Below are 27,420 nucleotides of genomic sequence, written 5' to 3' on the forward strand. Positions count from 1 at the left end.
CACCATCGGTGAGTCGAAGCCAACTGGAGAGACAGGAATAGTCCGATTGTTACGCCGCAAACTTTCGCCTTTTCCTGTTCGGGGCTCTCGACGCTGCAGACCTGACCGGCAGGAAGGAGAGCCTCCACAGGGGACCATGTGCACCACGCTGATGGTCCTGACCAGCATCGGGCTCATCTTGCGGCACAGATTCTCCAGCAGAATCAACCCGTGAGTACATTCTCTTCTAGTATCATTTTAGCACACCTAAAACTGATGGATGAAGCTTAAAGTACAGTTTAGTCGGGCGGTCCTGTGTGTTTTATTATGAATTCTGCCATGGAGTCCCGTCTATTCCAAATTATTGTTAAACACTACGACAGGAGGGCCCAAACTTTTTGTCTCCAAGGGCCAGAGTGAAAATTATTTTTAACATGCGACTGCAACACGAGTGAGGACTTTAGCCTCGTACCGCCATTAATAGGTAAGGTAGTACAGGCCGTCAGGTTCTATAGTTCTCTTGTTAGCCCAGGGGTCGGCAACCCAAAACATTGAAAGAGCCATATTGGACCAAAAATACAAAAAACAAATCTGTCTGGAGCCGCAAAAAATTAAAAGCTGTATATAAGTGTTATAATGAAGACAACACATGACGTAAGTGTCTATATTAGCCATAATAGCCTACTATCAAACTGACCTTAAGTCTTATAATGAAGGCAAAACATGACGTAAATGTCTATATTAGCTATAATAGCCTACTATCAAAAGTACTCTAAACGTCTTATATAACAGTGAAAAGGTGATCAGAAGGGGTCCAAGAGACACTACAGGGCTGTTTTGAGGTAACTGACTGGCAGGTGCTCATGGAGCCTCATGGAGAGGACATTGATGGGCTCACAGAGTGCATCACAGACTATGTCAACTTCTGTGTTGACTCAAATGTCCCATCAAGGACGGTCACCTGCTACCCAAACAACAAGCCGTGGGTGACCAAGGACATCAAAGCCCTACTGAATGAGAAGAAGAGGGCATTCAATGCTGGGAACAGGGAGGAGGTGAAAAGAGTTCAGGGGCTGCTGAAGACCAGACTCAGGGAGGCCAAGGAGAACTACAGGAGGAAGCTGGAAGGGAAGCTGATGGACAACAACATGAAGGCGGTTTGGAGAGGTATGCAGACCATCACCGGCCTCAAACCGTCGGGGGGTAGGGGGGTGGACGGAGACAAAGAGAGGGCCAATGACCCAAACCAGTTCTTTAACAGGTTTGACACATCGGCTCCGACAAGCTCCCCCCCCCCCCCCCCCCCCCCGAGACATGCCAGCCGGCCCCCTGACAACTTCAGCGAACCAATCCATCCCCACCTACCCTCCTCACAGCCCCCCAACTCCAATGACTACCTCCCCCCACTTAACACCTCACCCTCAACTTGATGAAACCCCCCCTCTCCCAATCACCTGAGACCCCCCCCAGCGAACTAATCCATCCCCACCTACCCTCCTCACAGCCCCCCAACTCCAATGATTACCTCCCCCCACTTAACACCTCACCCTCAACTTGATGAACCCCCCCCCCCCAGTGTGTCTGTCTGCAGAACTGGTGAATGCACAGCTAAATAAGCTACAAACAGACAAGGCCGCGGGTCCTGACTGTGTGAACCCCAGGGTGCCTGCGCCCCACAGCTGTGTGGTGTGCTCCAGCACATCTTCAACAAAGTCCCCACACTATGGAAAACCTCATGCGTGGTCCCCATCCCCAAGTGCACGCGACCCAGTGTGTCGGACTACGGGATGGTGGCTCTAACCTCCCATATCATGAAGACCATGGAGAGGTTGGTCCTGGAACAACTCCGCCCCACCTGGACCCACTCCAATTCGTCTACCAGCCCCGACTGGGAGTGGAGGACGCAGTCATCTACCTGCTGAACCGAGCCCACACTCACCTAGACAAGCCTGCGAGCAGTGTGAGGGTCATGTTTTTTGTTTTCTCCAGTGCTTTCAATACCATACGGCCTGGGCTACTGGGTGTGAAGTTGTAGATGGTGCAGGTGGAGGCCCCCTTGGTGTCCTGGGTTGTTGATTACCTGACAGACCACAGTACGTGCGACTGCAGGACTGTGTGTCTGACAGGCTGGTCAGCAACACCGGGGCCTCGCAGGGGACAGTCCTCTCCCCCTTCCTCTTCACCATCTACACCACCGATTTCCATTATCACTCAGAGTCCTGCCACTTTCAGAAGTTTTCTGATGACTCTGCGATAGTGGGGTGTATTAAAGATGGTGATGATGAGGAATATAAGGCACTTGTGGAGGATTTTGTCACATGGTGTGGAAAGAACCACCTCCAGCTTAATGTGACGAAGACCAAGGAACTGGTTGTGGACCTGGGAAGGAGGAGGAGGAGTACTCCGGTGACCCCTGTTTCCATAAGGGGGGGGTTGAAGTGGACATGGTTGAGGATTATAAATACCTCGGAGTACACATGGACAACAAGCTGAATGGGTCAAAACACGCTGAGGCACTCTACAAGAAGGGACAGAGCCGCCTCTACTTCCTCAGGAGGCTAGGATCCTTCAACGTCTGTACAAAGATGTTAAAGATGTTCTACAAATTGGTGGTGGCGGGCGCCTTCTTGTACGCCGTGGCCTGCTAGGGCAGCGGGCTGAGAGCGAGGGATGCAAACAGACTGGACAAGCTGGTAAGGAAGGCCAGTAATGTGGTGGGAGTGGAGCTAGACTCTCTGGCGGTGGTGTCAGAAAGGAGAAGTCTAGCAAAACTCCTTGCCATTATGGACAACACCTCCCACCTACTACACTCGGACCTTGTGGAGAGAATGAGCACGTTCAGTGGAAGGCTCAGACTCCCAAAATGCAACACTGAACGACACAGGAGGTCCTTCATACCGACAGCCATCAGACTGTATAATGCATATGTTCCTTCTTGAATGCACTTATATGTAGAATATATATATATATATATATATATATATATATATATATATATTTTATTATTATTATTGTCTATTGTGAGCGAACTGTGGTGCTGAATTTCCCCCAGGGATCAATAAAGTACTTTCTATTCTATAAGTCTTATAATGAAGACAACACATGATGCAAGTGTCTATATTAGCTATAATAGCCTACTATAAAAATGACTGTAAAAGTCTCAAGTCTTATAATGAAGGCAATACATGACGTAATTGTCTGTTAGCTACATCAGCCTACTATCAAAATGAATTTATAAGTCTTATAATGAAGACAGCACAGGATGTAAGTGTTTCTATTAGCTATAATAGCCTACTATCACAATGACTGTTGCAGGCTGAAGCAAATCTTCGTTGACAGAAATGTTGAAATTTATAATCTATTCGACACATTTTTACAACATTGGCAAACATTAGTAAAACTTCTCAGAGGGTGAGATAACGCCTGGAAATTACTGGCTTTAATGGGCAAAGGTATAGATGTGTGTGTCCAAGTTAAATAAAATGGCAGACTGTCTTCTAATAGATGTATTATAATCTTTGGCAAGCTAGGTAATGTTTGCTGTGGTCTGGAACAACACGGCACACAAACTGAGCTCAAATATACCTACAAACGAGGCATATTGATGCAACATGTACAAACAGCTAGCCTAAATAGCATGTTAGCATCAATTAGCTTGCAGTCATGCACTGACCAAATATGCCTGATTAGCACTCCAACAAGTCAATAACAATGTCAAAGCGCACCTTTGTGCATTCACGCACAGCATAAAACTTTTCGTGGACAAAATGAGACAAAGGAGTGGAAGATTTTACATGTAAACAAACTGTTTCATCACAGTCCACACTATGTTGAGTTCAAGGACCGCCGAAATTAGTAGGACAAAACTATGTTTACCAAATACTCTCATCAGTGAAGCATACACACAAAAATATTAAACAGTGGGCTTTCTAACAATTGGGAAGGTTTGTGTCATGTTTGTCCAACAAAAAACATACTAAAACAAAAAAAAAATTTCCCTCATCTTTTTCCATTTTCAATCCTTTTTTAAAAAAATGCTCCAGGGAGCCACTAGGGTGCCACTAAAGAGCCGCATGCGGCTCACGAGCCGCGGATTGCTGACCCCCTGAGTTAGCCTGTGTAAAATAAAAATAAAAATAAAAAATCATACATTTTACAGTAAAAAAAAAACTAAACTGACAGCTTAGTCACTAGAATTTTACCGTAAAATTTACAATGACTGTTACTTTTTTTAATGTAAAGTCTATGGCTTTTTTTTTTTTAACATTACATTACTGTAAATTGAAAAATGGTACCAGTCTAATTTTTACGGTAGAATTTTGTCCACTGAGCTGCCAGTTTTTGCAGAATAATCTTCGGTAATTTTTTTTTACAGTCTTATGTCAATTGAAAAACTGTACCACTCTTATTTTTACAGTAAAATGTTGGCGACTTAGCTGCCAGTTTTTCAGAGAAAAACATACAGTATTTTTTTTTTTAAGTGCATCACTATAAATGGAAAAACAGTACCACTGTTATTTTTAACCTTGAAATTCTGGCGACTGATTTCCTGCTTTTTTTACCGTTAAATCTACGGTCTTTGTTTCTACAGTGCTTAACTGTAAATGTAAAAATTGTCCCGCCGATTATTTGGCGACTGACCTGTTGGGTTATAGGTCAAATCTACTGACTTTTTTCAGTGTAGTCTATTGGACTTGCCATCAATGATTGTGCAGCTTGAAAGAAGTCTGTATAAATAGGTGTTAAATTTGTTAGCCACCCTTTGGGGGGGCCAAACAAAATGACACGACGGGCCAAATTTGGCCCAAAGGCTCCACTTTGGGCATCCCTGCACTAAGACAAATATGTAACTCAGTAAAATTCTATTTTCACTCACCAATTTAGATGAAGGCTGATCCCGGACAAGCCCCCACAATTTGTTCCTAGAATATTATTTGTACCACTTCACATTTGAACTGATACGGTAACAAAACCCAATACGTGGGAATCGATACCGGTACTCAACGATACAAATTTTTGGTACTTTTGTGTGTGTTGATAAATATTGATTATTTTAATAAAATCTAAATTTAAATAATAAAATCTAATTGTTTATTGCAATTTAATAATGAGCTGTCCAGTTGTTATATATTGTTTTATTACATTTCTGACTTTCAATTACATTTTCAAGACATTATACGGCTGTAGTGCATAGTTTTTGTTTTTCTTGCGCCCAAAAAAGTGTTAATACTATAAGTATTGTACTTATTACGCAACAGCTGTTAGAATGTAACGTGCATCTTTGTTGTTTTCATTAACAAATTTGGAGGCGTTAAAATCGCCAGGTAAAAGTGCTAATGCTAATCAGTAGCAAAGCCAATGTATATTAGCGTCAAGCTAGCGCTTCTTTGGAAAAGTGAAGCCTTACTTTAAAGCGGGTTTTTTTTTTTATCATTTTCCATGTTAGCTTTGAAAATTGCAACATTACCTAGAGGTACAAGGTCCACTCTTGTCCAGTTGTTATATCTTGTTTTATTATCAAATTTTTGAGTTCCAATTACAGTTGCATTAGATGGCAGTAGTGTATATTTTTTTTTGCATCCTAAAAAGTCTTAATACTGTAAGCATTGTACTTATTACGCACCAGCTGTTTGAATGTAACGTGCATCTTTGTTGTAGTTTTCATTAACAAATTTGGAGGCGTTAAAATCGGCATGTAAAAATGCTAATGCTAATCAGTAGCATGTCAGTAGCAAAGCCAATGTATATTAGCGTCAAGCTAGCGCTTCTTTGGAAAAGTGAAGCCTTACTTTAAAGCGTTTTTTTTTTTTGTCATTTTCTATGTTAGCTTTGAAAATTGCAACATTACCTAGAGGTACGAGGTCCACTGTTGTCCAGTTGTTATATCTTGTTTTATTATCACATTTTTGAGTTTCAATTACAGTTGCAGTAGATGGCAGTAGTGTATATTTTTTGTTGCACCTTAAAAAGTCATAATACTATAAGTATTGTACTTATTACGCACCAGCTGTTTGAATGTAACGTGCATCTTTGTTGTAGTTCTCATTAACAAATTTGGAGGCGTTAAAATTGCCATGTAAAATTGCTAATGCTAATCAGTAGCAAAGCCTCAAGCATCAAGCTAGTGCATTTTTGGAAAAGTAAGGCCTTACTTTAATTAAGAGTGTTTTTCTTTGTTGGCTTTGAAAATGGCAACATTACCAAGCGGTACGAGGTCCGCTCTCAGCATACTTGCCAACCCTCCCGTTTTTAGCGGGAGAATCCCGGTATTCAGCGCCTCTCCCGACAAACTCCCGGTATTCAGCCGGAGCTGGAGGCCACGCCCCCTTCAGCTCAATGCGGACCTGAGTGGGGACAGCCGTTCTCACGTCCGCTTTCCCACAATACAAACAGCTTGCCTGCCCAATTACGTTATAACATATACGGCTTTTAGAGAGTAGAGTGCACAACAAGGAGAGAGAGTTCTTGGTTTCTTATGTGGGTTTAATGTTAGGCAGTTTCATTAACGTCCTCCCAGCGCGGTAACAACACACAACATTGACAACAACAGCAGTCACGTTTAGTCTACCGTAAAGCAGTTCGTCTGCCGTAAACAGCAATGTTGTGACACTCTTAAACAGGACAATACTGCCATCTACTGGATAGCCTGCAGAACACTGAAATTCAAGTATTTCTTTATATCTCTGTATAATAAAATAAATTAAAAAAATTTAAAATATATATATATATATACTGTGTATATATATACAGTACCTCCCGATATCTGAGGTCTCAAGGTTGGCAAGTATGTCTCTCAGTGCTGCTGATGTGCGAAGAGGCAAGTAGGGGGTGACGTCATGCGCAACCCAGGTACGGAAACATGGCAGCGTTTGATTTCACGTAGGACCGGCGAGATTCGGTCAATGCCAAAAAAAGTATTGGGTTTGGTACCCATCCCTAGAAGACATTAACTGACCATCTGACCCTTGTGTGCATTAAAAAACAAATACAAAAATGCAGTTTTACTATTTATAGTGATTCTTGTTTTTTCCTGCAAAACTGGCGCCTTAGGAGAGTGGCTCTCACAGGAAGTGTGTGCTTGTACGCTCACACAGCAACACAAAACCCTGCAATCAGCTCTTATAACACCAGTGTCAGTCAGGTGTGACGTGTGTACTTTACCCGTCAGACAACACAACAGGGCAAGACAAGTGGGTCACGGGTGTTAAATTTCACACTCTTTCCACGGCTCCCTTTCGCACGCATTATCCCAAAATAGCCACTGCTTTGAAAAAATAGCCTTTCACAATCAATGACAAAACAGAGAAAACGGTTATATTTTGTCGGGGGAAGAAAAGCAGATAACATACATGACACAAACTACAGTCATTTTTTATAGCAACTTTTTGGCTTTAAGAAACAGTAAAATCAAGAAAAACTGTCATAGTCAGTAACAGTTTCTGTAAAAAAAAAAAATTATGGAATCACCCTGTAAATGTTCATTTCCAAAGATAACGCCCGCGTCAGATGAAATGTGTTCGAGTCTGCAGTTAAAAAGGAGTGTCCACATTTGGGCGAGCTGTTGCAACATGTGCATTGACATGAATCAAGGCTCCAACACGAGAGATTTAGACCAAGGAGAGGATTATCAAAGTTATTCAAGAAGGTTGCACGAGATGTTGACTGTTCACAGAAGTAAAGAAATAAATGATAAATGGGTTATACTTGTATAGCGCTTTTCTACCTTCAAGGTACTCAAAGCGCTTTGACAGTATTTCCACATTCTCACACACTGATGGCGGGAGCTGCCATGCAAGGCGCTAACCAGCAGCCATCAGGAGCAAGGGTGAAGTGTCTTGCCCAAGGACACAACGGACGTGACTAGGATGGTAGAAGGTGGGCATTGAACCCCAGTAACCAGTAACCCTCCGATTGCTGGCACGGCCACTCTACCAACTTCGCCACGCCGTCCCCGAGTGTGGAGCAAGTACCAATAACATGGGAAGGTTGTAAAAGGCGAGCATATTGATAGACCAAGGACAACATCGGGGAAATTTCAAGCAAAATGTCTTGGAAAAAGTGAAAATGCACAGCAAAACAAAGCCTGGGGGAGAACTGTACAAAAAAGCGCAGAAAAGAAATAGGATTTAAACACAGAAAATCTGAAGAAAAGCCGTCATTAACATCTAAAAACAAGGCTCCGAGTGGCTCCTGGAGCTTTTTGAAAAATGTAGGAAAATGGAAAAAGATGAAAGGAAAAAAATATATTTTGTTTGGATATGGTTTCTGTAGTAGGACAAACCTTCCTAATTGTTAGAAATCCCACTGTTTATATTAAACATGCTTCACTGATGAGAGTATTTGGCGCAGGCCGTTTTCTCCTACCCATTCGGCCGGGCCTTGAACTCACCGTAGTTTGTTTACATGTAGAACTTTATGCCACTCCTTTTTCTCATTTTGTCCACCAAACCTTTTACACTGTGCCTGAATGCACAAAGGTGAGGTTTGTTAATGTTATTGACTTGTTGGAGAGCTAATCAGGCATATTTGGTCAGTGCATGTCTGCAAGCTAATCAATGCTAACACGCTATTTAGGCTAGCTGTATGTACATATTGCATCATTGTGCCTCGTTTGTAGGTATATTTGAGCTCATTTAATTTCCTTTTCTTATGTCCTCTGCGTATTTAATTTATATTTGCATGTCTCATGACACATTATCTGTATGTAATATTGGCTGCATTTCTGATAGTTGTTTGTGCCATGTTGTTCCAGACCACAGCAAACGTTACAGCAGTTTCCTTTAACTTGAACACCCACATCTATACTTTTGGCCATTCTAAGTCAGTCAATTCCAGGAGTTATCTCACCCTCTGGGAAGCCTCTGTTAATGTTTTCCAATGTTGTGTCGAATAAATATTCAAATTTCAACATATTTTCGGGATCCACCATGACAGGGCGCGTGAAGAAGTCTCAAGAACGCAAAATTGGTGCCTTTAAGCTGAGGTGTCTCGGTGAAACTGATCTCCAAATTAACACCGACTGAAACACACTTGATGTGGGTGGTTGATGGGCCTTTTGTGTGCTTGTTAGTTGCTAGATCTCTCTAAGCCCATTCAGTAATGAAGCTGTCCTTGGGTTTTTTTTCTACTTACTATTACTATTTATTTATAATTTATTTGTTTGAACCTAAGATTTACAGATTTTGATCATAATTATTTTTATTTATTATTATTACTATTTTTTTCCTTTTTTTATTTTACTTGGAGGAAAAAACAGCATTTGTTCAATTTTTTTCTATTTTTGCCTGAAAACAAATTTAAAAAATGTTTAAAAAAGAAAAAACAGCCATCACCCATCAGACTGTTTTTACTTCACTTTCGATGATCAGATCTCCTTCCAAACTGATGTGAGGATTTGAGGTTGGGGTCTGAGCACCACGTGATGTTGATATTGACACCAACATCGCCCCCTTGTGGTGGAAAATTATAACAGTCGTAACTTCCTTCTACATGCTGCGATCTTTCTAAAAGGCCTGCTGATTCCACTATTTTTTTCCCGAGGGGTTATTTGTTAATTGACATTTTACATGTAAAATAGGACCCACCATCAAGGGCCTTGCCAGGGGTCCAGGACCATTAGAACGAGTGCTGGACCACGGCCCCATGGGTCTTTTTTAATGTGAACAACCGTGACCGTAGCACTTAAGGGAAAAATCATGTAAGTTAGCGAGCTGCTGGTTCTAACTCCCCATTTGGGTTCCAGGGCTAGAGTGCCTAATGAGCGTATAAGGAGGGGCGGCCCTGGCCAGAAGTGACAAAGGTTTTGGTTTACAGTGCACAGATTATTTACAGGGCAGGGAACAGGTGGCTGACAATGTTGATTTGTGGCCAACTATTACTGGAACTTCTAAAGTGGAATATGAAAATCTATGTATAGGTCTTGGCCATCTATGTCAGTGTAACCTCAAAAGGTGTAGCTTTACCCAGCAGCGTGTGGTCAATACGGCTCTTGTCGTGATCCCAGGGCGCAGAAAAGGCAGGCGAAGTACACGCAGAAGGTCGTTTGATTAGGAACCAGGCAAAAGAAGCAGGAACTCAGAAGCAACAGAGCACTTTGGCATACACTAAATAATAAATGAACACTGAAAGAGATGGGACAATATAGAAAACAGGTGTCAAACTCAATGCACATTGTTTTATGATGCCTGGAAATAATGTGTCAACAGAATACTAATCATTTTTTAATAAATGTATTCGTTTTATCTGTTTTGACAGAAAAAAAATATATGTACCTCATTCACCTGCATATATTTGTATTCAATGTTATCTAAAACACAACAAATATTATTTCATCATCCATTCCATTTTAAAAAAAATCAAAATAATCAAATATGTGCTTCACTTATGTATGAATCTGTAATCATGTTGTTCATGTTAATAATGTAATGCTAGTTACATTTTTATGAATTTAAGGTTGGAAAGTAGTTCTAATCTGTAATAATAATAATCAACTATTAGTTTTGTGTTTCCAAATGTAACAAATATTACATTACCATACATTACAACTTTTTTATGTTAAAATAAAAATAAATATCTGATTGACTTATAATTTCAAAGCAAGTTATTAATTAAATTGAACATTGTAGAAATGACAATACATTTTAAGGTTAAGAAAAAAATGTACCCTTAAAAAAAGACATGGTACATTTTTTCCATTTATAGTAATGCAAAACTGTAAAAGAAAAACATCGATATATTTTACAATTAAAAAAAATGTCTGCTTAGTTGCCAGAATTGTACTTACATTTGTCTATTTACAGTAGTACATTACAAAAACAACCATCAATTTTAAGATAAAAAAAAACTGTCCGCTCAGTCGCCAGAATTTAACTGTAAAATATCTATTTACCGTAATGTGCAAATAAAACGATCATAGATTTTACGAATTTTTTTTAAAAACTAACTGCTGTCCCCAGAATTTTACTATAATAAAAACCGTTTTCCCCTGAAAAAGCCATGGTACCTACTGTTTGTGGGATGGGCTCTCTGGAGGCTGGGGCCGTACTCTGGCTCCCGCACACACTGGGAGTCAAATGTATTGTACATGCAAATTCACATATACTCACACACATACATACACACATACATAGGTACCTACGCTCCCACATACATATACAAATACAGTACATATTTACACACTCAAAGTTCGTACATCCACACGCACATTCATTATACAAACATACTGTATACACATACTGTACATATACATTCACTGTAAAAACATACATATACACATACTGTACATATACACTCACTGTACAAACACACACATACACATTCTACACATATACATTCACTGTACAAACACACACATACATATACTGTACATAAACATTCACTGTACAAACACACATACACATACTGTACATATACACTACCGTTCAAAAGTTTGGGGTCACAATGAAATGTCCTTATTTTTGAAGGAAAAGCACTGTACTTTTCAACGAAGATAACTTTAAACTAGTCTTAACTTTAAAGAAATACATTCTATACATTGCTAATGTGGTAAATGACTATTCTAGCTGCAAATGTCTGCTTTTTGGTGCAATATCTACATAGGTGTATAGAGGCCCATTTCCAGCAACTATCACTCCAGTGTTCTAATGGTACAATGTGTTTGCTCATTGGCTCAGAAGGCTAATTGATGATTAGAAAACCCTTGTGCAATCATGTTCACACATCTGAAAACAGTTTAGCTCGTTACAGAGGCTACAAAACTGACCTTCCTTTGAGCAGATTGAGTTTCTGGAGCATCACATTTGTGGGGTCAATTAAACGCTCAAAATGGCCAGAAAAAGAGAACTTTAATCTGAAACGTGACAGTCTATTCTTGTTCTTAGAAATGAAGGCTATTCCACAAAATTGTTTGGGTGACCCCAAACTTTTGAACGGTAGTGTACATTCACTGTACAAACACACATACTGTATACACATACTGTACATATACATTCGCTGTACAAACACACACATACACATTCTATACATATACATTCACTGTACAAACACACATATACACATACATTCACTGTACAAGCACACATATACACATACTGTACATATACAAGTACATATGCACACATACGCTCATGCACATAATCACGTTTCATCAAACATACATTAACGTTGTTGCCCTAGGGTAAACTGGGTATAACACATGGCACACTGACAAAGCTTAACCTATTGTTACTATAACAATCTACAAGGTTAATGTAGGTTGCTTCTCTTTCTTCCCCTCCATTTTTCTGCATTCTTTCGTATCTCAAGTTATCATTACGTACATGTATTGTTGCATTTGAACAATTGTATTGTTGATAATAAAGGTAAAGTATTGGTATTGTTTATTATCAATAGCACTATTTCTATTGGTATTCATATTGCTCCATTTTTAGTGTAATAATGCTCATTGTCATTTCTGTATTATTTTTTATTTTCGCTAACTGCTTATTTGCTATTAATTTTACCATCATATTTGTACATGTCGTATTTGCTGATGTTGCTCTGTTGTTGTTGTTGTTGTTGTTGTGTTTGCTGTTGTTGTTTTTGTCTCTCTGTCTTATCCCCCTCTTGTCCCCACAATTCCCCCCTCTGTCTCCCTTTTTTTCTCTTTCTATCCCCTCCTGCTCCGGCCCGGCTGCACCAAATGATAATATAAATACATTTAATAAAGTCAAAATACAAATAAGGCAACAAGAGAAGTATCCTACACTTCTCTTTTGTAAAGTAAATCTGAAAAGCCGATATGGGCATCTACATCTGCTATATGATTTGCCCGAGAAGCTGGGCAGGACATTAAAAAAAAAAAAAAAGCCATGGTACCGTTTTTTCCAATGCAACACTTTAAAAAAATAACAATCATAGATTTTACGATTTGAAAAAAAAATGGCTGCTTAGTTGCCAGAATTTACAGTCGTACACTCAAAACAACCAGAGATTTTAAGATTTTTTTTTAAAAACTAACAAATTTTACCGTAAAAAAATATAGTACCGCTTTTCTATGTACCGCAATACTGTGCTAATACAACAATCATAGATTTTACGATAAAAAAAACTAGCCGTTCTGTTGCCAGAATTTTACCGTAAAAAACAGTTTTCCCCTGAAAAAGCCATGGTACCGTTTTTTTTCCATTTACAAAACTGTAAAAAATAAATAAAAACTACAACCAAAGATTTTACGATTAAAAAAACAAAACAAAAAAAGAAAAACCGTCGCTCTGTTGCTAAAATTTTACGTACATTTTTTCTATTTACAGTAATATACAGCAAAACAACCATGATTGTATGATTAAAAAAAAAAAAAAAACGGGCTGCTCAGTCATCGCCCAAATTTTTATGTAAAAAAATTATTTTTACATTTACAGTAATATACCATAAAAATACTGTAAATTGTACGATAAAATTCAGGTGACTGAGCGACATTACGCATTACGTAAAAAAAAAATGCATAAGCAATCGTGTATAAACATGTATTTCTCACTCTTACAAGCGGACCCCAAGGGCGGCCATATTTGCGACGTGACCCTTGAAAAAAAATAGTCAGACACCCCTGAAATAGATCAAATTAACGTCGAAGAACTGCTGCGCTGTCAGGACAAGGAATTAAAAGTAAAGGTGTTTTAAAACGCAGAGACCAAACAGGAATTAGAAGCAAAATAAGAGCACCAGGACAGGAAACAATTCTAAGCACAGGAAAGTAGAAAACCTTGTCATGTGGGATTGGGACATCTTGTCACACGTCAGATCTGATCCAATTTCGAGTACCGATCCGATACTTTGACCAAAGATTATAAAACTGAACGTGTTTAATAGCAAGTAACGAAAGTAAACACAAGAACCCATTTTTATAAAGCTTTAAATTTGCTTGTATTGTTGTACAGCACAATCAATGCATTAAATTTGGGGTATTGAATATTGCAAATTATTTATTTAACAAAATAAAATGTAAACAAAAACATTTGAATCATTCGGGTTTTGCCTTCAAAGCCTTCCTGCATCCAGAGACTTCCTCTATTACTTTGTAAACAATAACAAACACAACCAATTACAAGGGGAAAAAAATGATTCATCTTATCACTTTTGTATTCAGTACGTTTATGTACTGATACTATACTAGATATCGATAGTATCGACATCTGGATCGATCAGCGCGACTTTACATTGAAGCTTTAGCGCAGGGGTGTCCAAACTATATATATGTGTATGTAAGTGTGTGTATGTGTGTGTGTGTGTGTGTGTATATTTATATATATAAATATGTGTGTATATGTTAGGGTTGTACGGTATACCGGTACTAATAAAGTACCGCGATACTAATTGATTGAAATCGGTACTATAATGCCTTGGGAAAAAAAGGTGTTATAAAACGTGACAGGTAATGTAGTTGTTACACCTGTCCTGCTGTTTGCTCCGGTGCAGACCGTAGTAGAGGAGCACAGGGCACACGTTCCCTTCAGTTCAGCTTACTCCACAATGGGTCTGATAAGATCCGCTTTCCGGTCCGAATTCAAGGCCGCCAATTTGTGACAATTTGGTTGCTTTATTATTAGTTTTGCAAGACACAAGCGGACCTATTCATCACTTTACTGCGCAGTGCACGTGCTCCTCTGTCTCTCTGTACTCACCCACTCACTCACTGACTTCACTCAGCCAACACGTGACATTCTCACAAAAACACATACTGTAGTGTACGCTACTACGCTACTCTCATGAGTTAACAGCTTCTCTGCTGTGCACATGTAGATACATAACATTTACAAACCCCAAAACCAGTGAAGTTGGCACGTTGTGTAAATGGTAAATAAAAACAGAATACAATGATTTGCAAATCCTTTTCAACTTATATTCAATTGAATAGACTGCAAAGACAGGATATTTAATGTTCCAACTGGTAAACTTTATTTTTTGCAAATATTAGCTCATTTGGAATTTGATGCCTGCAACATGTTTAAAAATAGCTGGCACAAGTGGCAAAAAAGACTGAGAAAGTTAAGGAATGCTCATCAAACACTTATTTGGAACATCCCACAGGTGAACAGGCTAATTGGGAACAGGTGGGTGCCATGATTGGGTATAAAAACAGCTTCCATGAAATGCTCAGTCATTCACAAACAAGGAGCTCATCTAAGATTGACTGATGCAAAGTGGAAAAGTGTTCTGTGGTCTGACGAGTCCACATTTTAAATTGTTTTTTGGAAACTGTGGACGTCATGTCCTCCGGACCAAAGAGGAAAAGAACCATCTGGATTGTTATAGGCGCAAAGTTGAAAAGCCAGCATCTGTGATGGTATGGGGGTGTATTAGTGCCCAAGGCATGGGTAACTTACACTTCTGTGAAGGCACCATTAATGCTGAAAGGTACATACAGGTTTTGGAGCAACATATGTTGCCATCCAAGCAACATTATCATGGACGCCCCTGCTTATTTGAGCAAGACAATGCCAAGCCACATTCTGCCTGTAGTCCAGACCTGTCTCCCATTGAAAATGTGTGGTGCATTATGAAGCCTAAAAGACCATAATGGAGACCCCGGACTGTTGAACAACTTAAGCTGTACATCAAGCAAGTATGGGAAAGATTTCTACCTGAAAAACTTCAAAAATTGGTCTCCTCAGTTCCCAAACGTTTACTGAGTGTTGTTAAAAGGAAAGGCCATGTAACACAGTGGTAAAAATGCCCCTGTGCCAACATTTTTGCAATGTATTGCTGCCATTAAATTCCAATTAAATGATTATTTGCTAAAAAAAAAAATTAAGTTTCTCAGTTGGAACATTAAATATCTTGTCTTTGCAGTCTATTAAATTGAATATAAGTTGAAAAGGATTTGCAAATCATTGTATTCTGTTTTTATTTACCATTTACACAACGTGCCAATTTCACTGGTTTTGGGGTTTGTACATATGGAAAATTGTAAATTGTTCTTTGAGTGCAACAAGAAAAGCCCAATGTGTTTTAATGCCCTTAACTTTACATTATATATAACCTTCAAAAATTGTTCCTTGAGTACAATAGGAAACAAACGTTTATTGTATTGTAAGATTTTCTGTTAAAATAAAGCCAAAATTGGCACTTTTTCGCAGTTCCCTTTATTTGTAAAAGTATTGGTATACATTTTGGTACCAAATTGTACAACCCAGGAATGAATATATATATATATATATATATATATATATATATATATATATATATATATATATATATATATATATATATATATATATATATTTGGATATTAAAACAAAGTTTTGTAATCGATCAGAAATATCAAGCAGCTAAAATGTGCTAAACATGGATAAGTGTGTTTTGCATTCTTCCCATCATGCACTATAATGGCTTTAAATAAGTGTCATTTAGAAATTGTTTATGGTGTTTTTTTTAGTTTTTCATAATATCCACAAAGTTCAGTGAGTAGGTTGTGTTATGTGTGACCAAGTGTTGACTTTTATGTGAGTTTAATTTTTTTTTAAATTGGACCATGACTAGGGAAGGTTGTTTGGACTGTCGTATAAGTAAATGCTGTGTTATGACTTCTAAATACATTCAAGGGTCTTTGATCTGATTTACTCACTTTGTCCACAAGATGGCAGAAAATTTGTGGCATTCAGGGACTGCACGGTAATTAGGATCAATTTGATGTGATGCTTTATCAAAGATGCTAGCGGGCATTTAGCGGATACCTTCTTGTGTCAGTGTGTGCGAGTAGCAGACTTAGTCATTCATTTTCCATCTACTCCTCCAGTGATAATGGTACTTTAAAAAAAAAAGGTTGTGCCAAGCCGTTTTTTTGGCGAGACATGCACCCTCCCGCACGTCCGTAAAGACGAACATGAAATGTAACATTTGTGTCTCTCACGCGAGCACAATGACCTGACGCCTTAGCGGGATGGGGACGTCTCCATGGCAACATTCACAAACATTTGTGACAATAAAGTGTCAGAGTCGGAATGTACTTGTCACTGCGTGCAGGCAGAAGGAAGAAGAAGTGCCGTACGAGAAGAGCAACCAAGCAGCAGACAGAAAATGACAGTGACAAACACCAGGTATGGACAACAAGTCATTTTGGTCTTCCTTTTTTTTGTGTGTGTGTTCCACTTCCTGCCTGCCCTCATGCTCAGCCACCTGAGCACTGATTCTCCACACCTGCTCTTGATGAGTGATTAGGTAGATCGCCTGTTCCTTAAACCCTCCTGATTAGTGATTATCTACCAGTGTGACCTTCCTTGCGATGCTCCCCTGCGATCTGCTGTCACACACATGCTGGTGCGCCCTCATTACGTGCCTTTTACTTGCACGTCGCCTGCCGTCTCTGCCTCGTGGGGTCACGCCAGCAGCCTTTGTGCGATTACACAAACAAAAAAAGTACTTTATGAGGTCAGACAACGCATGGAGAATTAAGGAATGTGATAACAAACATTTTACAGTGTAATAATTGCACTCTCTGTATTATGTAATCAATAAAATATATAAGCAGCGTGCTATCTTCAAAGTATGCTAACTTGTTCTACGTAATGTTCTAAGATGGCAGCATCAGGTATCAAAATCAAGTTTTTTAGGGCTAAACAACATTAGCTAAAATGCTAGTACAATACATTTGCAGGGAAATGTTAGCACGGTAATATAGGACATGTTAGCGTACTTCTAAAATGGCGCCAAGTATCAAAATCAATATCATATGGTGTTAACATACAACATTAGCTAAAATGCTAGTACAATACCCAAGCATGCTAATGTTTGCAGGATAAAATTCAAAAGGTTAGCCTATTTCTAAGATGGCGCTAAGTATCAAAATCCCGATTATTTAGGTTTAAACTGATAAAATTAGCCAAAACGCTAGCCTAAAATGTTAGCAAAACCAAAAGATTTTGAGATAGCAAGAGTAACTCCCCTCTTTAAAAAAGGAAGCAAACTGGAACCTGGCAACTACCGACCTGTTTCTATTCTCAGTTCTATTTCGAAAGTAATGGAGAAAATAGTTTATGAACAGGTCGATAGTTACCTTGCCACTAATAAACTCATGTACAAATTCCAATCCGGCTTCAGAACTAACCACTCCACTGACACATGCCTTCTCTATCTGACCGACCACATCAAACATGAGGTGGACGCGGGCAAATACTGCGGCATGGTCATGCTGGACCTTCAGAAGGCCTTTGACACCGTTAACCACGCTATACTGTTGGACAAGCTCAGAGCAATCGGATTTAACAAAACCTCTTGGAGCTGGATGCAATCTTACTTGGAGGGGAGGGAGCAGGTGGTAGAGGTGAACGGCACTGTGTGTCCCCCCCCCTCCCCCTGTCGGTGAGCTGTGGAGTCCCCCAAGGCAGTATATTGGGACCTTTACTGTTCCTAATATACATAAACGACTTGTCATCGGCATGCGACTGTGAATTGTTTTTGTTTGCGGATGACTCTGCCTTGCTGGTATCCGGCAAGGACAAGTCACAGGTGGAGAAAATCCTCAGTGCTGAGCTCTGTAGAACTTGCACCTGGCTTGCTGACAACAAGCTATCCATACACTTGGGTAAAACGGAATCCATCCTGTTTGGGTCCCACATCAACCTTAAGAAAGTCAATGACTTCACCATAAAAGTAGGTGACATTGTTATCACCAGGAAAGATGAGGTCACCTACCTAGGTTCCATTCTAGAGGCTAACCTTTCCTGTGATAAAATGGCAACCAAGGTAATCAGAAAGGTTAACCAACGAACGAGATTCCTCTATAGAATCTCCTCTCTGGTCAACAAAAGCACCTTGAGGATTCTGGCGGGAACTCTCGTTCAACCCTTTTTCGATTACGCTTGCACCTCCTGGTACCCTAGCACCTCCAAAACCCTCAAATCTAAACTCCAAACATCTCAGAACAAGCTAGTCAGGTTACTTCTAGACCTCCACCCCAGATCCCACCTCACTCCTACCCACTTCTCCAAAGTGGGCTGGCTCAAGGTGGAAGACAGGGGACAGGGTTAAACAACTTGCACTGAGCCTAGTCTATAAAATCCGCTACACCTCCCTGATACCGAAGTACATGTCAAACTACTTCCTTAATGTAAATGACCGCCATAACCACAACACCAGGGGGTGCTCCACTAACCACGTTAAACCCAGATTCCGAACTAACAAAGGTCTTAACTCATTCTCTTTCTATGCCACATCAATGTGGAATGCGCTCCCAACAGGTGTAAAAGAAAGGGCATCTCTATCCTCCTTCAAAACCGCAATAAAAGTTCACCTCCAGGCAGCTACAACCCTAAACTAACACCCTCCCCAGATTGCTAATAATCAAATGCTAATAATCAAATGTAAACAATCAAATGCAGATACTTTTTCTTATGCCTTCTGATCTCTCTATCTCTCTCTTTCTCTCTCTCTCTCTCTCTCTCTCTCTCTCTATGTCCACTACTTGCTGTCCATATCCTACCCCCCCCCCCCCCCCAACCCCCCTCTACACCCCTGATTGTAAATAATGTAAATAATTCAATGTGATTATCTTGTGTGATGACTGTATTATGATGATAGTATATATGATAGTATATATCTGTATCATGAATCAATTTAAGTGGACCCTGACTTAAACAAGTTGAAAAACTTATTCGGGGGTTACCATTTAGTGGTCAATTGTACGGAATATGTACTTCACTGTGCAACCTACTAATAAAAGTCTCAATCAATCAATCAAAAAGCATACTAACATAGAAGAAGTTTGCATACTTGAAAGATGATGCCTAGTATCAAAATACCTGATTTTTAGAAAACCACTGTCAGTAACTACAGTTTGTTGCTACATCTGTAAGTGCAAGTTAAACCTCTACTATGCAAAGTGAAAGCCATTTATCAACAACACCCAGAAACGCCCCCGGCTTCGCTGGGCCCGAGCTCATCTAAGAGACTGGTGGAAAAGTGTTCTGTGGTCTGATGAGTCCACATTTTAAATATTTTTTGGAAACTGTGTATGTCGTGTCTTCCGGACCAAAGAGGAAAAGAACCATCCGGATTGTTCTAGGCGCAAAGTTGAAAAGCCAGCATCTGTGATGGTATGGGGGTGTATTAGTGCCCAAGGCATGGGTAACTTACACATCTGTGAAGGCACCATTAATGCTGAAAGGTACATACAGGTTTTGGAGCAACATATGTTGCTATCCAAGCAACGTTATCATGGACGCCCCTGCTTATTTCAGCACGACAATACCAAAACATGTGTTACAACAGCATGGCTTCATAGTAAAAGAGTGCGGGTACTAGATTGGCCTGCCTGTAGTCCAGACCTGTCTCCCATTGAAAATGTGTACAAGTAAAATGTAGTTACCTAAAATACCATCATAAAATGTTAGCATAATAATGTTAGCATAATAGCGTTAACATGATAAACTACATAGGAAAAGTCAGCATACTTTTAAAATGGCGCCAAGTATCTAAATCAGTTAATTTTAGGTTCAAATGAATAAAATTAGATAAAAATCTTGCAATGAATGTTATAACATAGTAAGTTAGCATACTTAAAAGATGGCAGGTATCAAAATCCCTGATTAAAATGTTCAAATGAATAAAATTAGCTAAATACTAACATAAAATGTTGGCATACCAAGGTTAGCATAGTAACATTAGAATGACATCATAAGAAAAGTTAGCATACTTTTAAGATGGCGCTAAGTATCAAAATAAATCAATTTCAAATTCAAACAAATAAAATTAGATAAAAAGCTTGCATAACATGTTATCATGTTAACATTAGCATGATAACGTAGAACATAAACATACTTCGAAGATGGTGGCAAGTATCAAATTAATTTAATTTTAGGTTCAAACGAATAAAAAAATGTTTAAAAGCCAACATGAAATGTTAGCATGCCCACATTAGAATGACATAGGAAGTTAGCATACTTCGAAGATGGCGCCAAGTTTCAAAATCTGTGTATTTTAGGTTCAAATAAATAAAACTAGCTAAACACTAGCATAAAACGTAAGCACGCTAAAGTTAGCATATTAACGTTCACATGATAACATAAGAAAAGTTAGCATACTTTTAGGATGGCGCTGAGTATCAAAATCAATGAATTTTAGATTCAAACAAATAAAATTAGATAAAAAGCTTGCATAAAATGTTAGCATGCTAACATTAGCATGATAACATGGCAAAAGTTAGCATACTTTGAAGATTAATTTTAGGTTCAAACGAATAAAATTAAAAAACATGCTAGCATAACATGTTAGCATGCTAACATTACAAAGACAACAAGCATCATTTTAAGATGGCGCTAAGTGTCAGACAAAAGTAGCTAAAATGCTAGCATACAATGTTAGCATTCTCCAGACAAGGGCAGAAAGTGGAGCAGTGCACACATGCATAACTAGCTAAGACTTGTCCCACATTTAGCTTGTGACCGCTGACTAAAACTCTTCTGGCGCTAAATGATTCAGAAGCTGAACAGTGAACACCAATCCATCATCACGCTGCAGGCTCATTATTGCATCTCTACATCTGCTGAATGATACCATAGGGCTGGTACTTTTCACATTTGAACCGATACGGTACCACTTTCTGCTATCTGGGAATCGATACTGGTACTCAACAGTACCAATTTGTGTGTAAATATTAATTGTTTTTGATGATAAAATCTATTTTTATTGCCACATTAAGAAATGAGCCGATACTGATAATCAACCGTCCAAATTGCGATTTATATTTATAAAAATTTTAAATCAATTCATGATTCACAAAAAAATATTTTAAAAAAAACAACTTTCAAATCAAAACAGGAAGTAACGTTTTCCTAATGAAAGCAACAAGCAGCACTAGCATGAACTTAGAAAGAGGCAACATCACACAGCAAACAACATGCCCCGTAAATTCTGGACTATAAGCCGCTACTTTTTTCCCTACACTTTGAACTCTGCGGCTGATAAGAAGGGGCGGCTAATTTATGGATTTTTCCTTGGCTGACGCACATAATTTTTTTTTTTTTTTTTTTTTTAAAGTGAGAGGATTTTTATTTATTTCTTTGTGCTTTCAACCGGAAGTATCAAAATCCATTAGTTTTAGGTTCGAATAAATACAATTAGCTGAAATACTAGCATAAAACGTCACGTCATGATAACGTTAACATTATAATATTGGGAAAGTTAGCAGTATTTTAAGATGGCAACGATTATCAAAGTCAATTATTTTTAGAATCAATTGAATACATTTTTAATAAAATGCTACTATAACATTTTTAGCACACTTCTAAGATGGCGCCAAGTATCAAAATCCATGATTTTTAGGTTGTTTTTTTTTATAAAATGCTAGCATTAAATTTTTTGCATGCTAATGTTAACATGCTAACATGTGAGAAGTGAGCATACTTCTAAGATGGCGCCAAGTATCAAAATCCATGATTTTTAGGTTTTTTGTTTTTTTAAATAAAATGGTAGCATTACATTTTTAGCATGCTAATGTTATCTTGCTAACATGTGAAGTGAGCATACTTCAAAGATGTTGCTGGTATCAAAATTCCTGATTTTTAGGGGGGTTTTTTTATTTAAATGCTAGCATTAAATTTATAGCATGCTAATGTTAGCATGCTAACATGCGAGAAGTGAGCATACTTCTTTCCATGATTTTTAGGGTTTTTGTTTTTTTTTTTCATAAAATGCTAGCATTAACATTTTTTGCATGTGAGAAGTGAGCATACTTCTAATATTGTGCCAGGTATCAAAATCCAAGATTTTTTTCTTATTTTTTTTTTTTAATAAAATGTTAGCATTACATTTTTAGCCTGCTAATGTTAGCATGCTAACATGCAATATGTATCCAATATGTCGGCAAATATCAAATACCTTGATTTTTAGTTTTTTTTTTGTTTTTTGTTAAAATGCTAGCACAATGCATTCATTAGCAGGCTAACGTCAACATTATGACATAAGAAAAGTTAGCGTACCTCTACGATGGCCCCAAGTAATAACCTTTTGAATTTTTAGGTTCAAAAGATTAAAATTAGCTCAAGTAAAAGCATAAAACGATAGCATACTAATGTTAGCATAATAGAGATGTCCGATAATGGCTTTTTTGCAGAATATACGATATTCCGATATTGTCCAACTCTTAATTACCGATTCCGATATCAACCGATACCGACATATACAGTCGTGGAATTAACACATTATTATGCCTAATTCTGTTGTGGTGCCCCGCTGGATGCATTAAACAATGTAACTTTACCATGAATTGATTAACATGGACCCCGACTTAAACAAGTTGAAAAACTTATTCGGGTGTTACCATTTAGTGGTCAATTTTACGGAATATGTACTGTACTGTGCAATCTACTAATACAAGTTTCAATCAATCAATCAAAAACAAGGTTTTCCAAAATAAAAGAACAACTTCAACTCCAGTTATGGAAAAAAGTGCCAACATGGCACTGCCATATTTATTATTGAAGTACTTTTTTTTTTTTAACATGCCTCAAAACAGCAGCTTGGAATTTGGGACATGCTCTCCCTGAGATAATCCTAATACCCACTACAACTATGGGAAATACTATACTTTGACTTTCATAAAGTGCATTATTTTTAAAAAAAAAATTTAAACTTGCCTCAAAACAACAGCTACAAAAACAATGAAGGCACACAGCTTCAGTCCAGAGTATACTAGACGTCCATGTTTTACCGGATATGTACCGCTCCGTACAGCGGCGTTTGAAAAAGTCATTCATTTTACTTTTTGAAACCGATACCGATACTTTCCGATATTACCTTTTAAAGCATTTATCGGCCGATAATATCGGACATCTCTAATAATAATGTTAGCATGATAACATCCCATCCCGTCCCATGTGTGATGTCTGTAGGAGTGTTTTCATGCATATTTCTGGGTGCTAAGTAATGACGCTAGCGTCGTTAGCATTAACTAATATGCTGCTGAGCTAACAAACACATCTGAGTTAATTTTTTCATTTTAAAGACACACACTCTGCTCTCATGAAACATCTCAAGATGTACTTGATTTTTTACAGATTTTTTTTTTTAATTTACACATTAATTACATTACCTAGTAATTAATTACATTTATTAAAAAGTAATTCAATCACTTTTTTGCATAGTAACAATAGGTGAGTGTTTTTCATAACTACTACTGTTCTCACCACTTAAAAATTCAAAGTATGTACTTACAATAAAGGCACACACACTCTGCTCTCATGAAACATCCCAACAGCATATGCCAAATTGTATTTATTTTTTTACATAACGCATTAATTACTTTACTTAGTAATTAATTACATTTATTAAAAAGTAATTAAATTACTTTTTTGCAAAGAAACAAGCAACTTTAGTTACTTTTGAAAAAGTAATTTTTACAATGACAGTAAATAGGTGAGTGTTTTTCATAACTACTACTGTTCTCACCACTTAAAAATTCAAAGAATGTACTTACAATAAAGGCACACACTCTGCTCTCATGAAACATCTCAACAGCATATGCCATAGTTTTTTTCATGTTTTCTTTTAACGCATACATTACTTTTACCTAGTAATTAATCACATTTGTTAAAAGTAATTCAATTACCTTTTTGCAAAGTAACAAGTAACTTTAATTACTTTTGAAAAAGTAATTTTTACAATGACGGTAAATAGGTGAGGTTTTTTTTTCATAACTACTACTGTTCTCACCACTTAAATATTTAAAGTATGTACTTACAATAAAGGCACACACTCTGCTCTCATGAAACATCTCAAGATGTTCAAAAAAAAATTACAGATTTTTTTTTTACGTAACGCGTTAATTACTTTACCTAGTAATTACATTTATTAAAAAGTAATTAAATTACTTTTTTGCAAAGAAAGAAGCAACTTGAGTTACTTTTGAAAAAGTAATGTTTACAATGACAGTAAATCGGTGAGTGTTTTTCATAACTACCACTGTTCTCACCACTTAAAAATTCAAAGTATGTACACTTACAATAAAGGCACACACACTCTGCTCTCATGAAACATCTCAACAGCATATGCCAGATTACATTTATTTATTTGATATATTATAAAGGTATGTACTTACAATTGGACTCCTTTCTTATGGGGTTAATATCGGTATTGTATTGGAAGTGAAACCCACCAAAAACCCCTCAAACATTTTTCCAATTGTGTTCTTGTTTTTCCGTAGGACGACGAAACATGTGAGCAATTATGGAGTATTGTGAGCAACAGGTGAGCACCAAAAACTGTATGCAAAATGTAAAACTCCACTCCTCCCAGACAACATGGGTGCTCTTTTTCAGGTTTGTGCGATCACGTCCAGCGCCAGCGGTCCCTGAAACATGTCGGCGTGCTCCGCCACTCAACTGGATGGTAGCGGTCTGCACCAGAGTCCCACCGGGACGGAACTACAACAACATGTCTGATCTTCCGTGCAGATACCCTCTCTTCTACAACAACAAGTAATTTTTTTGGGAGCAGTTCCAGTTTGAAGAGTCCTGTGTTTGTGCGCCAGATTGCTTTTAATTGTCGTTTGATGCTGGGCCTACACCGGAGTGTGAACGTGTTTACGGCTAAAATCTCCGAAACTGAAACCGAGTCTTCTCGTAAAAATGACAAAATCCTTAATTTGTGGGTTTGTTTTCTTCAAGCCTAATGCATTTTAGTTTGTTTTTTTTATGCACACGCAGCTTAGGTGCTGCTTTTTAATTGGCTCGCAGTTCCTCTGAAGTGACCTGAGCTCATCAGAAAGGTCGAGTAAATCTTCAAAATTGATTGTTCTTGCTGACTATGTGAAGAAGGAATTTCCTGAGCATGAACTGCCGCTTGGAACGAGGATTAGTGTTAATGCAGGTCATGTGTGCGTCTTTGCAGGGGTCCCATTTTGCCGGGAATAAGTCAAAATTCAAACGGAATTTTACCGCAAACGTGTTGCTAGCCGCCTTCTGCTCCGTCACTGACAAGAATATAACGGCATAGTTCCCCATGAGTGCTGGTCTTGTAAAACAGACATACCAGGTTCAATCCAGCTACTACCATACTTTTTGGGATATACAGTGCACCGGTATAAGCCACACCCACCAATTTTTAAATAAATAAATAGTTTTACATATATTAGCCTCACCGGACCATAAGCCGAAATATTTTGTAAATGTTTATTTACATACCTTATTTGTTTCCAAACGGTGTCTGTAACAGGGCAGTAAAACGGCCGATCAAACAAAACAGAAGTCATGGTCATGGACCCGCTAGCTGCAGAAGCTTGCTCTCCGATCAGCTAAACAGACTTAATAACTCCACGGTGACGTTTTGGTGAATTTACGAAACCGAAACAATACAATAGAGACACTCGTTATCGTGTTAGCATATTAGCTAATGCCAACGAAGCTAGCTTGATTGCATTACGGTAGCACGTACAAACATGCATGACAACACTCCTGCAGACGTAACACATGGGACGGTTCAGTAGGTCAGAATTGTAAAACTTGGAGCGATGAGTGAAGAATCCATACGAGTAGAAACGCTATGGACGAATAGAAGACGAAACGGGGTGTACTTCTAGGAGGAAGTATATGCCCTGCAGTGAGCGAACTCGTCCACAATATGGCGCCGTAGCACAAACGACACACCTTTTCAGCGTCTGTTGAAAAATATTTGTTGGATACAAAACATCATGGCCGTTAGCGAAGAAAAATCCATAAATTAAACACACCATTTTGAAAGCCACAGGGTACAAAGCGTTGGAAAAAAGTAGCAGCTTATAGTCCACCAAATGCGGTCATTTATGCTCAGTGTGGTATTTCCAGTATTTGGAAAATTACTTTTACAAAGTAATTATAGTTACTCTGCCAAAAAAGTAATTTAATTTCTCACATGATCACTCTTTAGTAATCTAATTAACTAAGAGAGTAAGTAAATATTGCGTTACTTAAAAAGAAACGTTAAATATCTGGCAAATGCAGCTGAGATATTCCATGAAAGCTGTGAGTGTGTGTGTGTGTGTGTGTGTGTGTGTGTGTGTGTGTGTGTGTGTGTGTGTGTGTGTGTGTGTGTGTGTGTGTGTGTGTGTGTGTGTGTGTGTGTGTGTGTGTGTGTGTGTGTGTGTGTGTGTGTGTGTGTGTGTGTGTGTGTGTGTGTGTGTGTGTGTGTGTGTGGGCGTGCGTGCGTGCGTGCGTGCGTGCGTGCGTGCGTGCGTGCGTGCGTGCGTGCGTGTGTGTGTGTCTTTTAAAAGGCTAAGTGACGTGTGACATCAGCGCCCAGACAAAGCAGCATTAGCTCTGCTTTGTTTGTTAGCTTAGCAGCGGCATTTTACTTGTAATAACAGCAGCCATGTTGAATGTTTTCACTGGATTGTGTTAGCGCTAGCTAATAAAGAGATTGAATCTGCTTCCACGACTGTAGTCTTCTTGTTCACAAACGTGGTATTGTAGGATTGCAAGCTTGTCACTTCATTGATTT

The 27,420-nt window shown here is 38.5% G+C and overlaps 1 long non-coding RNA gene across 1 annotated transcript; it reads left to right on the plus strand.

Annotated features, from left to right (window-relative positions):
• Window positions 1-27,052, plus strand: LOC133651523 (uncharacterized). Its single transcript, XR_009826428.1, has 4 exons — window positions 1-210; window positions 16,978-17,051; window positions 25,151-25,194; window positions 25,266-27,052. It is a non-coding gene; the product is annotated as an uncharacterized LOC133651523 (long non-coding RNA).
• The last annotated feature ends 368 nt before the right edge of the window (window positions 27,053-27,420 follow it).

This window comes from Entelurus aequoreus, linkage group LG06 (assembly GCF_033978785.1).
Source record: "Entelurus aequoreus isolate RoL-2023_Sb linkage group LG06, RoL_Eaeq_v1.1, whole genome shotgun sequence".
NCBI lineage: Eukaryota > Metazoa > Chordata > Actinopteri > Syngnathiformes > Syngnathidae > Entelurus > Entelurus aequoreus.